Below are 14931 nucleotides of genomic sequence, written 5' to 3'. Positions count from 1 at the left end.
CACTTTGAGGTAGGTATTGAGGAGTGACAGCAATGTGTGTGTCGCTCTTCAAAGCTCACTGTCTGCTGAAATTGCAATGCAACATCTTTCATTCCTGCCTCTTTTCCGGTAGGAGCAGAGTTAAAACGTTCGTGCTTTACTCTGCTGTGCTCTGAGAGCACCAGGCACCAAAGATGTTGGGTTCAAATGCACTCTGAGGTAGGAAAGTGAGGAGAGACAGCAATGTGTGTGTCACCCTTGCAAAGCTCACTGGGTGCTGAAGATGGCGAGAGAGATCATTCACTCCTGGCTCTTTGGCTGTGGGAGCAGAGTTCAAACGTTCGTGCTTTACTCTGCTGTGCTCAGAGAGCACCAGGCACCAAAGATGTTGGATTCAAACGCACTTTTAGGTAGGAAGGGAGGAGAGACAGCAATGAGTGTGTCACCCTTGCAGTGCTCCCTGTGTGCTGAAGATCCTCAGCAACATCTTTCATTCCTGCCCCTTTTACTGTGGGAGCAGTGTTTAAACGCTCGTGCTTTACTCTGCTGTGCTGAGAGAGCACCAGGCTCCAAAGATGTTGGATTCAAATGCACTTTCAGGTAGAAAGACAGTAGAGACAGCAATGTGTGTGTCACCCTTGCAAAGCTCACTGAGTGCTGAAGACGCCCAGAAACATCATTCGCACCTGGATCTTCTGCTCTGGGAGCAGAGTTCAAACATTCGTTTCCTACGCTGCTCTGCTTAGGCAGCTCCAGACTCCACCGATGTCGGATTCGAATGCACTTTGAGGTAGGGAAGTAAGGAGTGACAGCAATGTGTGTGTCACCCTTGAAAGCGCACTGTGTGCAGAAGATGCCCAGACACATCTTTCACTCCTGCCTCTTTTCCTGTGGGAGCAGAGTTCACATGTTTATGCTTCACTCTGCTGAGCTCAGCCGACGGCAGGAAACGGAGATGTTGGATTCAAATGCACTTTGAGGTAGGAAAGTGAGGAAAAACAGCAATGTGTGTGTCACCCTTGCAAAGCTCACTGGGTGCTGAAGATGGCGAGAGAGATCTTTCACTCCTGGCTCTTTGGCTGTGGGAGCAGAGTTCAAACGTTCGTGCCTTACTCTGCTGTGCTCAGAGAGCACCAGGCACCGGAGATGTTGGATTCAAACGCACTTTTAGGTAGGAAGGGAGGAGAGACAGCAATGAGTGTGTCACCCTTGCAGTGCTCCCTGTGTGCTGAAGGTGCCCAGCAACATCTTTCACTCCTGCCTCTTTGGTTCTGGGAGCAGAGTTCAAACGTTCGTGCTTTACTCTGCTGTGCTCAGCTGGAAATAGGCACCGGAGATATTGAATTCAAATGCACTTTGAGGTAGGGATTGAGGAGAGACAGCAATGTGTGTGTCGCTCTTCAAAGCTCACTGTCTGCTGAAATTGCAATGCAACATCTTTCATTCCTGCCTCTTTTCCGGTAGGAGCAGAGTTTAAACGTTCGTGCTTTACTCTGCTGTGCTCTGAGAGCACCAGGCACCAAAGATGTTGGATTCAAATGCACTTTGAGGTAGGAAAGTGAGGAGAGACAGCAATGTGTGTGTCACCCTTGCAAAGCTCACTGGGTGCTGAAGATGGCGAGAGAGATCATTCACTCCTGGCTCTTTGGCTGTGGGAGCAGAGTTCAAACGTTCGTGCTTTACTCTGCTGTGCTCAGAGAGCACCAGGCACCAAAGATGTTGGATTCAAACGCACTTTTAGGTAGGAAGGGAGGAGAGACAGCAATGAGTGTGTCACCCTTGCAGTGCTCCCTGTGTGCTGAAGATCCTCAGCAACATCTTTCATTCCTGCCCCTTTTACTGTGGGAGCAGTGTTTAAACGCTCGTGCTTTACTCTGCTGTGCTGAGAGAGCACCAGGCTCCAAAGATGTTGGATTCAAATGCACTTTCAGGTAGAAAGACAGTAGAGACAGCAATGTGTGTGTCACCCTTGCAAAGCTCACTGAGTGCTGAAGACGCCCAGAAACATCATTCGCACCTGGATCTTCTGCTCTGGGAGCAGAGTTCAAACATTTGTTTCCTACGCTGCTCTGCTCAGGCAGCTCCAGACTCCACCGATGTCGGATTCGAATGCACTTTGAGGTAGGGAAGTAAGGAGTGTCAGCAATGTGTGTGTCACCCTTGAAAGCGCACTGTGTGCAGAAGATGCCCAGACACATCTTTCACTCCTGCCTCTTTTCCTGTGGGAGCAGAGTTCACAAGTTTATGCTTCACTCTGCTGAGCTCAGCCGACGGCAGGAAACGGAGATGTTGGATTTAAATGCACTTTAAGGTAGGTAAGTGAGGAAAAACAGCAATGTGTGTGTCACCCTTGCAAAGCTCACTGGGTGCTGAAGATGGCGAGAGAGATCTTTCACTCCTGGCTCTTTGGCTGTGGGAGCAGAGTTCAAACGTTCGTGCCTTACTCTGCTGTGCTCAGAGAGCACCAGGCACCAAAGATGTTGGATTCAAACGCACTTTTAGGTAGGAAGGGAGGAGAGACAGCAATGAGTGTGTCACCCTTGCAGTGCTCCCTGTGTGCTGAAGGTGCCCAGCAACATCTTTCACTCCTGCCTCTTTGGTTCTGGGAGCAGAGTTCAAACGTTCGTGCTTTACTCTGCTGTGCTCAGCTGGAAATAGGCACCGGAGATATTGAATTCAAATGCACTTTGAGGTAGGGATTGAGGAGAGACAGCAATGTGTGTGTCGCTCTTCAAAGCTCACTGTCTGCTGAAATTGCAATGCAACATCTTTCATTCCTGCCTCTTTTCCGGTAGGAGCAGAGTTAAAACGTTCGTGCTTTACTCTGCTGTGCTCTGAGAGCACCAGGCACCAAAGATGTTGGGTTCAAATGCACTCTGAGGTAGGAAAGTGAGGAGAGACAGCAATGTGTGTGTCACCCTTGCAAAGCTCACTGGGTGCTGAAGATGGCGAGAGAGATCATTCACTCCTGGCTCTTTGGCTGTGGGAGCAGAGTTCAAACGTTCGTGCTTTACTCTGCTGTGCTCAGAGAGCACCAGGCACCAAAGATGTTGGATTCAAACGCACTTTTAGGTAGGAAGGGAGGAGAGACAGCAATGAGTGTGTCACCCTTGCAGTGCTCCCTGTGTGCTGAAGATCCTCAGCAACATCTTTCATTCCTGCCCCTTTTACTGTGGGAGCAGTGTTTAAACGCTCGTGCTTTACTCTGCTGTGCTGAGAGAGCACCAGGCTCCAAAGATGTTGGATTCAAATGCACTTTCAGGTAGAAAGACAGTAGAGACAGCAATGTGTGTGTCACCCTTGAAAGCTCACTGAGTGCTGAAGACGCCCAGAAACATCATTCGCACCTGGATCTTCTACTCTGGGAGCAGAGTTCAAACATTCGTTTCCTACGCTGCTCTGCTCAGGCAGCTCCAGACTCCACCGATGTCGGATTCGAATGCACTTTGAGGTAGGGAAGTAAGGAGTGACAGCAATGTGTGTGTCACCCTTGAAAGCGCACAGTGTGCAGAAGATGCCCAGACACATCTTTCACTCCTGCCTCTTTTCCTGTGGGAGCAGAGTTCACAAGTTTATGCTTCACTCTGCTGAGCTCAGCCGACGGCAGGAACCGGAGATGTTGGATTCAAATGCACTTTAAGGTAGGAAAGTGAGGAAAAACAGCAATATGTGTGTCACCCTTTCAAAGCTCACTGGGTGCTGAAGATGGCGAGAGAGATCTTTCACTCCTGGCTCTTTGGCTGTGGGAGCAGAGTTCAAACGTTCGTGCCTTACTCTGCTGTGCTCAGAGAGCACCAGGCACCGGAGATGTTGGATTCAAACGCACTTTTAGGTAGGAAGGGAGGAGAGACAGCAATGAGTGTGTCACCCTTGCAGTGCTCCCTGTGTGCTGAAGGTGCCCAGCAACATCTTTCACTCCTGCCTCTTTGGTTCTGGGAGCAGAGTTGAAACGTTCGTGCTTTACTCTGCTGTGCTCAGCTGGAAATAGGCACCGGAGATATTGAATTCAAATGCACTTTGAGGTAGGGATTGAGGAGAGACAGCAATGTGTGTGTCGCTCTTCAAAGCTCACTGTCTGCTGAAATTGCAATGCAACATCTTTCATTCCTGCCTCTTTTCCGGTAGGAGCAGAGTTAAAACGTTCGTGCTTTACTCTGCTGTGCTCTGAGAGCACCAGGCACCAAAGATGATGGATTCAAATGCACTTTAAGGTAGAAAGACAGTAGAGACAGCAATGTGTGTGTCACCCTTGCAAAGCTCACTGAGTGCTGAAGACGCCCAGAAACATCATTCGCACCTGGATCTTCTGCTCTGGGAGCAGAGTTCAAACATTCGTTTCCTACGCTGCTCTGCTCAGGCAGCTCCAGACTCCACGGATGTCGGATTCAAATGCACTTTGAGGTAGGGAAGTAAGGAGTGACAGCAATGTGTGTGTCACCCTTGAAAGCGCACTGTGTGCAGAAGATGCCCAGACACATCTTTCACTCCTGCCTCTTTTCCTGTGGGAGCAGAGTTCACAAGTTTATGCTTCACTCTGCTGAGCTCAGCCGACGGCAGGAAACGGAGATGTTGGATTCAAATGCACTTTGAGGTAGGAAAGTGAGGAAAAACAGCAATGTGTGTGTCACCCTTGCAAAGCTCACTGGGTGCTGAAGATGGCGAGAGAGATCTTTCACTCCTGGCTCTTTGGCTGTGGGAGCAGAGTTCAAACGTTCGTGCCTTACTCTGCTGTGCTCAGAGAGCACCAGGCACCAAAGATGTTGGATTCAAACGCACTTTTAGGTAGGAAGGGAGGAGAGACAGCAATGAGTGTGTCACCCTTGCAGTGCTCCCTGTGTGCTGAAGGTGCCCAGCAACATCTTTCACTCCTGCCTCTTTGGTTCTGGGAGCAGAGTTCAAACGTTCGTGCTTTACTCTGCTGTGCTCAGCTGGAAATAGGCACCGGAGATATTGAATTCAAATGCACTTTGAGGTAGGGATTGAGGAGAGACAGCAATGTGTGTGTCGCTCTTCAAAGCTCACTGTCTGCTGAAATTGCAATGCAACATCTTTCATTCCTGCCTCTTTCCCGGTAGGAGCAGAGTTTAAACGTTCGTGCTTTACTCTGCTGTGCTCTGAGAGCACCAGGCACCAAAGATGTTGGATTCAAATGCACTCTGAGGTAGGAAAGTGAGGAGAGACAGCAATGTGTGTGTCACCCTTGCAAAGCTCACTGGGTGCTGAAGTTGGCGAGAGAGATCATTCACTCCTGGCTCTTTGGCTGTGGGAGCAGAGTTCAAACGTTCGTGCTTTACTCTGCTGTGCTCAGAGAGCACCAGGCACCAAAGATGTTGGATTCAAACGCACTTTTAGGTAGGAGGGGAGGAGAGACAGCAATGTGTGTGTCACCCTTGCAGTGCTCCCTGTGTGCTGAAGATCCTCAGCAACATCTTTCATTCCTGCCCCTTTTACTGTGGGAGCAGTGTTTAAACGCTCGTGCTTTACTCTGCTGTGCTGAGAGAGCACCAGGCTCCAAAGATGTTGGATTCAAATGCACTTTCAGGTAGAAAGACAGTAGAGACAGCAATGTGTGTGTCACCCTTGCAAAGCTCACTGAGTGCTGAAGACGCCCAGAAACATCATTCGCACCTGGATCTTCTGCTCTGGGAGCAGAGTTCAAACATTCGTTTCCTACGCTGCTCTGCTCAGGCAGCTCCAGACTCCACCGATGTCGGATTCGAATGCACTTTGAGGTAGGGAAGTAAGGAGTGACAGCAATGTGTGTGTCACCCTTGAAAGCGCACTGTGTGCAGAAGATGCCCAGACACATCTTTCACTCCTGCCTCTTTTCCTGTGGGAGCAGAGTTCACAAGTTTATGCTTCACTCTGCTGAGCTCAGCCGACGGCAGGAAACGGAGATGTTGGATTTAAATGCACTTTAAGGTAGGAAAGTGAGGAAAAACAGCAATGTGTGTGTCACCCTTGCAAAGCTCACTGGGTGCTGAAGATGGCGAGAGAGATCTTTCACTCCTGGCTCTTTGGCTGTGGGAGCAGAGTTCAAACGTTCGTGCCTTACTCTGCTGTGCTCAGAGAGCACCAGGCACCAAAGATGTTGGATTCAAACGCACTTTTAGGTAGGAAGGGAGGAGAGACAGCAATGAGTGTGTCACCCTTGCAGTGCTCCCTGTGTGCTGAAGGTGCCCAGCAACATCTTTCACTCCTGCCTCTTTGGTTCTGGGAGCAGAGTTCAAACGTTCGTGCTTTACTCTGCTGTGCTCAGCTGGAAATAGGCACCGGAGATATTGAATTCAAATGCACTTTGAGGTAGGGATTGAGGAGAGAAAGCAATGTGTGTGTCGCTCTTCAAAGCTCACTGTCTGCTGAAATTGCAATGCAACATCTTTCATTCCTGCCTCTTTTCCGGTAGGAGCAGAGTTAAAACGTTCGTGCTTTACTCTGCTGTGCTGAGAGAGCACCAGGCTCCAAAGATGTTGGATTCAAATGCACTTTCAGGTAGAAAGACAGTAGAGACAGCAATGTGTGTGTCACCCTTGCAAAGCTCACTGAGTGCTGAAGACGCCCAGAAACATCATTCGCACCTGGATCTTCTGCTCTGGGAGCAGAGTTCAAACATTCGTTTCCTACGCTGCTCTGCTCAGGCAGCTCCAGACTCCACCGATGTCGGATTCGAATGCACTTTGAGGTAGGGAAGTAAGGAGTGACAGCAATGTGTGTGTCACCCTTGAAAGCGCACTGTGTGCAGAAGATGCCCAGACACATCTTTCACTCCTGCCTCTTTTCCTGTGGGAGCAGAGTTCACAAGTTTATGCTTCACTCTGCTGAGCTCAGCCGACGGCAGGAAACGGAGATGTTGGATTTAAATGCACTTTAAGGTAGGAAAGTGAGGAAAAACAGCAATGTGTGTGTCACCCTTGCAAAGCTCACTGGGTGCTGAAGATGGCGAGAGAGATCTTTCACTCCTGGCTCTTTGGCTGTGGGAGCAGAGTTCAAACGTTCGTGCCTTACTCTGCTGTGCTCAGAGAGCACCAGGCACCAAAGATGTTGGATTCAAACGCACTTTTAGGTAGGAAGGGAGGAGAGACAGCAATGAGTGTGTCACCCTTGCAGTGCTCCCTGTGTGCTGAAGGTGCCCAGCAACATCTTTCACTCCTGCCTCTTTGGTTCTGGGAGCAGAGTTCAAACGTTCGTGCTTTACTCTGCTGTGCTCAGCTGGAAATAGGCACCGGAGATATTGAATTCAAATGCACTTTGAGGTAGGGATTGAGGAGAGACAGCAATGTGTGTGTCGCTCTTCAAAGCTCACTCTCTGCTGAAATTGCAATGCAACACCTTTCATTCCTGCCTCTTTTCCGGTAGGAGCAGAGTTTAAACGTTCGTGCTTTACTCTGCTGTGCTCTGAGAGCACCAGGCACCAAAGATGTTGGGTTCAAATGCACTCTGAGGTAGGAAAGTGAGGAGAGACAGCAATGTGTGTGTCACCCTTGCAAAGCTCACTGGGTGCTGAAGATGGCGAGAGAGATCATTCACTCCTGGCTCTTTGGCTGTGGGAGCAGAGTTCAAACGTTCGTGCTTTACTCTGCTGTGCTCAGAGAGCACCAGGCACCAAAGATGTTGGATTCAAACGCACTTTTAGGTAGGAAGGGAGGAGAGACAGCAATGAGTGTGTCACCCTTGCAGTGCTCCCTGTGTGCTGAAGATCCTCAGCAACATCTTTCATTCCTGCCCCTTTTACTGTGGGAGCAGTGTTTAAACGCTCGTGCTTTACTCTGCTGTGCTGAGAGAGCACCAGGCTCCAAAGATGTTGGATTCAAATGCACTTTCAGGTAGAAAGACAGTAGAGACAGCAATGTGTGTGTCACCCTTGCAAAGCTCACTGAGTGCTGAAGACGCCCAGAAACATCATTCGCACCTGGATCTTCTGCTCTGGGAGCAGAGTTCAAACATTCGTTTCCTACGCTGCTCTGCTCAGGCAGCTCCAGACTCCACCGATGTCGGATTCGAATGCACTTTGAGGTAGGGAAGTAAGGAGTGACAGCAATGTGTGTGTCACCCTTGAAAGCGCACTGTGTGCAGAAGATGCCCAGACACATCTTTCACTCCTGCCTCTTTTCCTGTGGGAGCAGAGTTCACAAGTTTATGCTTCACTCTGCTGAGCTCAGCCGACGGCAGGAAACGGAGATGTTGGATTTAAATGCACTTTAAGGTAGGAAAGTGAGGAAAAACAGCAATGTGTGTGTCACCCTTGCAAAGCTCACTGGGTGCTGAAGATGGCGAGAGAGATCTTTCACTCCTGGCTCTTTGGCTGTGGGAGCAGAGTTCAAACGTTCGTGCCTTACTCTGCTGTGCTCAGAGAGCACCAGGCACCAAAGATGTTGGATTCAAACGCACTTTTAGGTAGGAAGGGAGGAGAGACAGCAATGAGTGTGTCACCCTTGCAGTGCTCCCTGTGTGCTGAAGGTGCCCAGCAACATCTTTCACTCCTGCCTCTTTGGTTCTGGGAGCAGAGTTCAAACGTTCGTGCTTTACTCTGCTGTGCTCAGCTGGAAATAGGCACCGGAGATATTGAATTCAAATGCACTTTGAGGTAGGGATTGAGGAGAGACAGCAATGTGTGTGTCGCTCTTCAAAGCTCACTCTCTGCTGAAATTGCAATGCAACACCTTTCATTCCTGCCTCTTTTCCGGTAGGAGCAGAGTTTAAACGTTCGTGCTTTACTCTGCTGTGCTCTGAGAGCACCAGGCACCAAAGATGTTGGGTTCAAATGCACTCTGAGGTAGGAAAGTGAGGAGAGACAGCAATGTGTGTGTCACCCTTGCAAAGCTCACTGGGTGCTGAAGATGGCGAGAGAGATCATTCACTCCTGGCTCTTTGGCTGTGGGAGCAGAGTTCAAACGTTCGTGCTTTACTCTGCTGTGCTCAGAGAGCACCAGGCACCAAAGATGTTGGATTCAAACGCACTTTTAGGTAGGAAGGGAGGAGAGACAGCAATGAGTGTGTCACCCTTGCAGTGCTCCCTGTGTGCTGAAGATCCTCAGCAACATCTTTCATTCCTGCCCCTTTTACTGTGGGAGCAGTGTTTAAACGCTCGTGCTTTACTCTGCTGTGCTGAGAGAGCACCAGGCTCCAAAGATGTTGGATTCAAATGCACTTTCAGGTAGAAAGACAGTAGAGACAGCAATGTGTGTGTCACCCTTGCAAAGCTCACTGAGTGCTGAAGACGCCCAGAAACATCATTCGCACCTGGATCTTCTGCTCTGGGAGCAGAGTTCAAACATTCGTTTCCTACGTTGCTCTGCTCAGGCAGCTCCAGACTCCACGGATGTCGGATTCGAATGCACTTTGAGGTAGGGAAGTAAGGAGTGACAGCAATGTGTGTGTCACCCTTGAAAGCGCACTGTGTGCAGAAGATGCCCAGACACATCTTTCACTCCTGCCTCTTTTCCTGTGGGAGCAGAGTTCACAAGTTTATGCTTCACTCTGCTGAGCTCAGCCGACGGCAGGAAACGGAGATGTTGGATTTAAATGCACTTTAAGGTAGGAAAGTGAGGAAAAACAGCAATGTGTGTGTCACCCTTGCAAAGCTCACTGGGTGCTGAAGATGGCGAGAGAGATCTTTCACTCCTGGCTCTTTGGCTGTGGGAGCAGAGTTCAAACGTTCGTGCCTTACTCTGCTGTGCTCAGAGAGCACCAGGCACCAAAGATGTTGGATTCAAACGCACTTTTAGGTAGGAAGGGAGGAGAGACAGCAATGAGTGTGTCACCCTTGCAGTGCTCCCTGTGTGCTGAAGGTGCCCAGCAACATCTTTCACTCCTGCCTCTTTGGTTCTGGGAGCAGAGTTCAAACGTTCGTGCTTTACTCTGCTGTGCTCAGCTGGAAATAGGCACCGGAGATATTGAATTCAAATGCACTTTGAGGTAGGGATTGAGGAGAGACAGCAATGTGTGTGTCGCTCTTCAAAGCTCACTCTCTGCTGAAATTGCAATGCAACACCTTTCATTCCTGCCTCTTTTCCGGTAGGAGCAGAGTTTAAACGTTCGTGCTTTACTCTGCTGTGCTCTGAGAGCACCAGGCACCAAAGATGTTGGGTTCAAATGCACTCTGAGGTAGGAAAGTGAGGAGAGACAGCAATGTGTGTGTCACCCTTGCAAAGCTCACTGGGTGCTGAAGATGGCGAGAGAGATCATTCACTCCTGGCTCTTTGGCTGTGGGAGCAGAGTTCAAACGTTCGTGCTTTACTCTGCTGTGCTCAGAGAGCACCAGGCACCAAAGATGTTGGATTCAAACGCACTTTTAGGTAGGAAGGGAGGAGAGACAGCAATGAGTGTGTCACCCTTGCAGTGCTCCCTGTGTGCTGAAGATCCTCAGCAACATCTTTCATTCCTGCCCCTTTTACTGTGGGAGCAGTGTTTAAACGCTCGTGCTTTACTCTGCTGTGCTGAGAGAGCACCAGGCTCCAAAGATGTTGGATTCAAATGCACTTTCAGGTAGAAAGACAGTAGAGACAGCAATGTGTGTGTCACCCTTGCAAAGCTCACTGAGTGCTGAAGACGCCCAGAAACATCATTCGCACCTGGATCTTCTGCTCTGGGAGCAGAGTTCAAACATTCGTTTCCTACGTTGCTCTGCTCAGGCAGCTCCAGACTCCACGGATGTCGGATTCGAATGCACTTTGAGGTAGGGAAGTAAGGAGTGACAGCAATGTGTGTGTCACCCTTGAAAGCGCACTGTGTGCAGAAGATGCCCAGACACATCTTTCACTCCTGCCTCTTTTCCTGTGGGAGCAGAGTTCACAAGTTTATGCTTCACTCTGCTGAGCTCAGCCGACGGCAGGAAACGGAGATGTTGGATTTAAATGCACTTTAAGGTAGGAAAGTGAGGAAAAACAGCAATGTGTGTGTCACCCTTGCAAAGCTCACTGGGTGCTGAAGATGGCGAGAGAGATCTTTCACTCCTGGCTCTTTGGCTGTGGGAGCAGAGTTCAAACGTTCGTGCCTTACTCTGCTGTGCTCAGAGAGCACCAGGCACCAAAGATGTTGGATTCAAACGCACTTTTAGGTAGGAAGGGAGGAGAGACAGCAATGAGTGTGTCACCCTTGCAGTGCTCCCTGTGTGCTGAAGGTGCCCAGCAACATCTTTCACTCCTGCCTCTTTGGTTCTGGGAGCAGAGTTCAAACGTTCGTGCTTTACTCTGCTGTGCTCAGCTGGAAATAGGCACCGGAGATATTGAATTCAAATGCACTTTGAGGTAGGGATTGAGGAGAGACAGCAATGTGTGTGTCGCTCTTCAAAGCTCACTCTCTGCTGAAATTGCAATGCAACACCTTTCATTCCTGCCTCTTTTCCGGTAGGAGCAGAGTTTAAACGTTCGTGCTTTACTCTGCTGTGCTCTGAGAGCACCAGGCACCAAAGATGTTGGGTTCAAATGCACTCTGAGGTAGGAAAGTGAGGAGAGACAGCAATGTGTGTGTCACCCTTGCAAAGCTCACTGGGTGCTGAAGATGGCGAGAGAGATCATTCACTCCTGGCTCTTTGGCTGTGGGAGCAGAGTTCAAACGTTCGTGCTTTACTCTGCTGTGCTCAGAGAGCACCAGGCACCAAAGATGTTGGATTCAAACGCACTTTTAGGTAGGAAGGGAGGAGAGACAGCAATGAGTGTGTCACCCTTGCAGTGCTCCCTGTGTGCTGAAGATCCTCAGCAACATCTTTCATTCCTGCCCCTTTTACTGTGGGAGCAGTGTTTAAACGCTCGTGCTTTACTCTGCTGTGCTGAGAGAGCACCAGGCTCCAAAGATGTTGGATTCAAATGCACTTTCAGGTAGAAAGACAGTAGAGACAGCAATGTGTGTGTCACCCTTGCAAAGCTCACTGAGTGCTGAAGACGCCCAGAAACATCATTCGCACCTGGATCTTCTGCTCTGGGAGCAGAGTTCAAACATTCGTTTCCTACGTTGCTCTGCTCAGGCAGCTCCAGACTCCACGGATGTCGGATTCGAATGCACTTTGAGGTAGGGAAGTAAGGAGTGACAGCAATGTGTGTGTCACCCTTGAAAGCGCACTGTGTGCAGAAGATGCCCAGACACATCTTTCACTCCTGCCTCTTTTCCTGTGGGAGCAGAGTTCACATGTTTATGCTTCACTCTGCTGAGCTCAGCCGACGGCAGGAAACGGAGATGTTGGATTCAAATGCACTTTGAGGTAGGAAAGTGAGGAAAAACAGCAATGTGTGTGTCACCCTTGCAAAGCTCACTGGGTGCTGAAGATGGCGAGAGAGATCTTTCACTCCTGGCTCTTTGGCTGTGGGAGCAGAGTTCAAACGTTCGTGCCTTACTCTGCTGTGCTCAGAGAGCACCAGGCACCAAAGATGTTGGATTCAAACGCACTTTTAGGTAGGAAGGGAGGAGAGACAGCAATGAGTGTGTCACCCTTGCAGTGCTCCCTGTGTGCTGAAGGTGCCCAGCAACATCTTTCACTCCTGCCTCTTTGGTTCTGGGAGCAGAGTTCAAACGTTCGTGCTTTACTCTGCTGTGCTCAGAGAGCACCAGGCACCAAAGATGTTGGATTCAAACGCACTTTGAGGTAGGGATTGAGGAGAGACAGCAATGAGTGTGTCACCCTTGCAGTGCTCCCTGTGTGCTGAAGATCCTCAGCAACATCTTTCATTCCTGCCCCTTTTACTGTGGGAGCAGTGTTTAAACGCTCGTGCTTTACTCTGCTGTGCTGAGAGAGCACCAGGCTCCAAAGATGTTGGATTCAAATGCACTTTCAGGTAGAAAGACAGTAGAGACAGCAATGTGTGTGTCACCCTTGCAAAGCTCACTGAGTGCTGAAGACGCCCAGAAACATCATTCGCACCTGGATCTTCTGCTCTGGGAGCAGAGTTCAAACATTTGTTTCCTACGCTGCTCTGCTCAGGCAGCTCCAGACTCCACCGATGTCGGATTCGAATGCACTTTGAGGTAGGGAAGTAAGGAGTGACAGCAATGTGTGTGTCACCCTTGAAAGCGCACTGTGTGCAGAAGATGCCCAGACACATCTTTCACTCCTGCCTCTTTTCCTGTGGGAGCAGAGTTCACATGTTTATGCTTCACTCTGCTGAGCTCAGCCGACGGCAGGAACCGGAGATGTTGGATTCAAATGCACTTTGAGGTAGGAAAGTGAGGAAAAACAGCAATGTGTGTGTCACCCTTGCAAAGCTCACTGGGTGCTGAAGATGGCGAGAGAGATCTTTCACTCCTGGCTCTTTGGCTGTGGGAGCAGAGTTCAAACGTTCGTGCCTTACTCTGCTGTGCTCAGGGAGCACCAGGCACCAAAGATGTTGGATTCAAACGCACTTTTAGGTAGGAAGGGAGGAGAGACAGCAATGAGTGTGTCACCCTTGCAGTGCTCCCTGTGTGCTGAAGGTGCCCAGCAACATCTTTCACTCCTGCCTCTTTGGTTCTGGGAGCAGAGTTCAAACGTTCGTGCTTTACTCTGCTGTGCTCAGCTGGAAATAGGCACCGGAGATATTGAATTCAAATGCACTTTGAGGTAGGGATTGAGGAGAGACAGCAATGTGTGTGTCGCTCTTCAAAGCTCACTCTCTGCTGAAATTGCAATGCAACATCTTTCATTCCTGCCTCTTTTCCGGTAGGAGCAGAGTTAAAACGTTCGTGCTTTACTCTGCTGTGCTCTGAGAGCACCAGGCACCAAAGATGTTGGGTTCAAATGCACTCTGAGGTAGGAAAGTGAGGAGAGACAGCAATGTGTGTGTCACCCTTGCAAAGCTCACTGGGTGCTGAAGATGGCGAGAGAGATCATTCACTCCTGGCTCTTTGGCTGTGGGAGCAGAGTTCAAACGTTCGTGCTTTACTCTGCTGTGCTCAGAGAGCACCAGGCACCAAAGATGTTGGATTCAAACGCACTTTTAGGTAGGAAGGGAGGAGAGACAGCAATGAGTGTGTCACCCTTGCAGTGCTCCCTGTGTGCTGAAGATCCTCAGCAACATCTTTCATTCCTGCCCCTTTTACTGTGGGAGCAGTGTTTAAACGCTCGTGCTTTACTCTGCTGTGCTGAGAGAGCACCAGGCTCCAAAGATGTTGGATTCAAATGCACTTTCAGGTAGAAAGACAGTAGAGACAGCAATGTGTCTGTCACCCTTGCAAAGCTCACTGAGTGCTGAAGACGCCCAGAAACATCATTCGCACCTGGATCTTCTGCTCTGGGAGCAGAGTTCAAACATTCGTTTCCTACGCTGCTCTGCTCAGGCAGCTCCAGACTCCACCGATGTCGGATTCGAATGCACTTTGAGGTAGGGAAGTAAGGAGTGGCAGCAATGTGTGTGTCACCCTTGAAAGCGCACTGTGTGCAGAAGATGCCCAGACACATCTTTCACTCCTGCCTCTTTTCCTGTGGGAGCAGAGTTCACAAGTTTATGCTTCACTCTGCTGAGCTCAGCCGACGGCAGGAACCGGAGATGTTGGATTCAAATGCACTTTGAGGTAGGAAAGTGAGGAAAAACAGCAATGTGTGTGTCACCCTTGCAAAGCTCACTGGGTGCTGAAGATGGCGAGAGAGATCTTTCACTCCTGGCTCTTTGGCTGTGGGAGCAGAGTTCAAACGTTCGTGCCTTACTCTGCTGTGCTCAGAGAGCACCAGGCACCGGAGATGTTGGATTCAAACGCACTTTTAGGTAGGAAGGGAGGAGAGACAGCAATGAGTGTGTCACCCTTGCAGTGCTCCCTGTGTGCTGAAGGTGCCCAGCAACATCTTTCACTCCTGCCTCTTTGGTTCTGGGAGCAGAGTTGAAACGTTCGTGCTTTACTCTGCTGTGCTCAGCTGGAAATAGGCACCGGAGATATTGAATTCAAATGCACTTTGAGGTAGGGATTGAGGAGAGACAGCAATGTGTGTGTCGCTCTTCAAAGCTCACTGTCTGCTGAAATTGCAATGCAACATCTTTCATTCCTGCCTCT

Source organism: Lathamus discolor, chromosome 7 (genome assembly GCF_037157495.1).
Source record: "Lathamus discolor isolate bLatDis1 chromosome 7, bLatDis1.hap1, whole genome shotgun sequence".
Taxonomy (NCBI): Eukaryota; Metazoa; Chordata; class Aves; order Psittaciformes; family Psittacidae; genus Lathamus; species Lathamus discolor.
Note: the sequence above shows the minus strand (reverse complement) of the source record.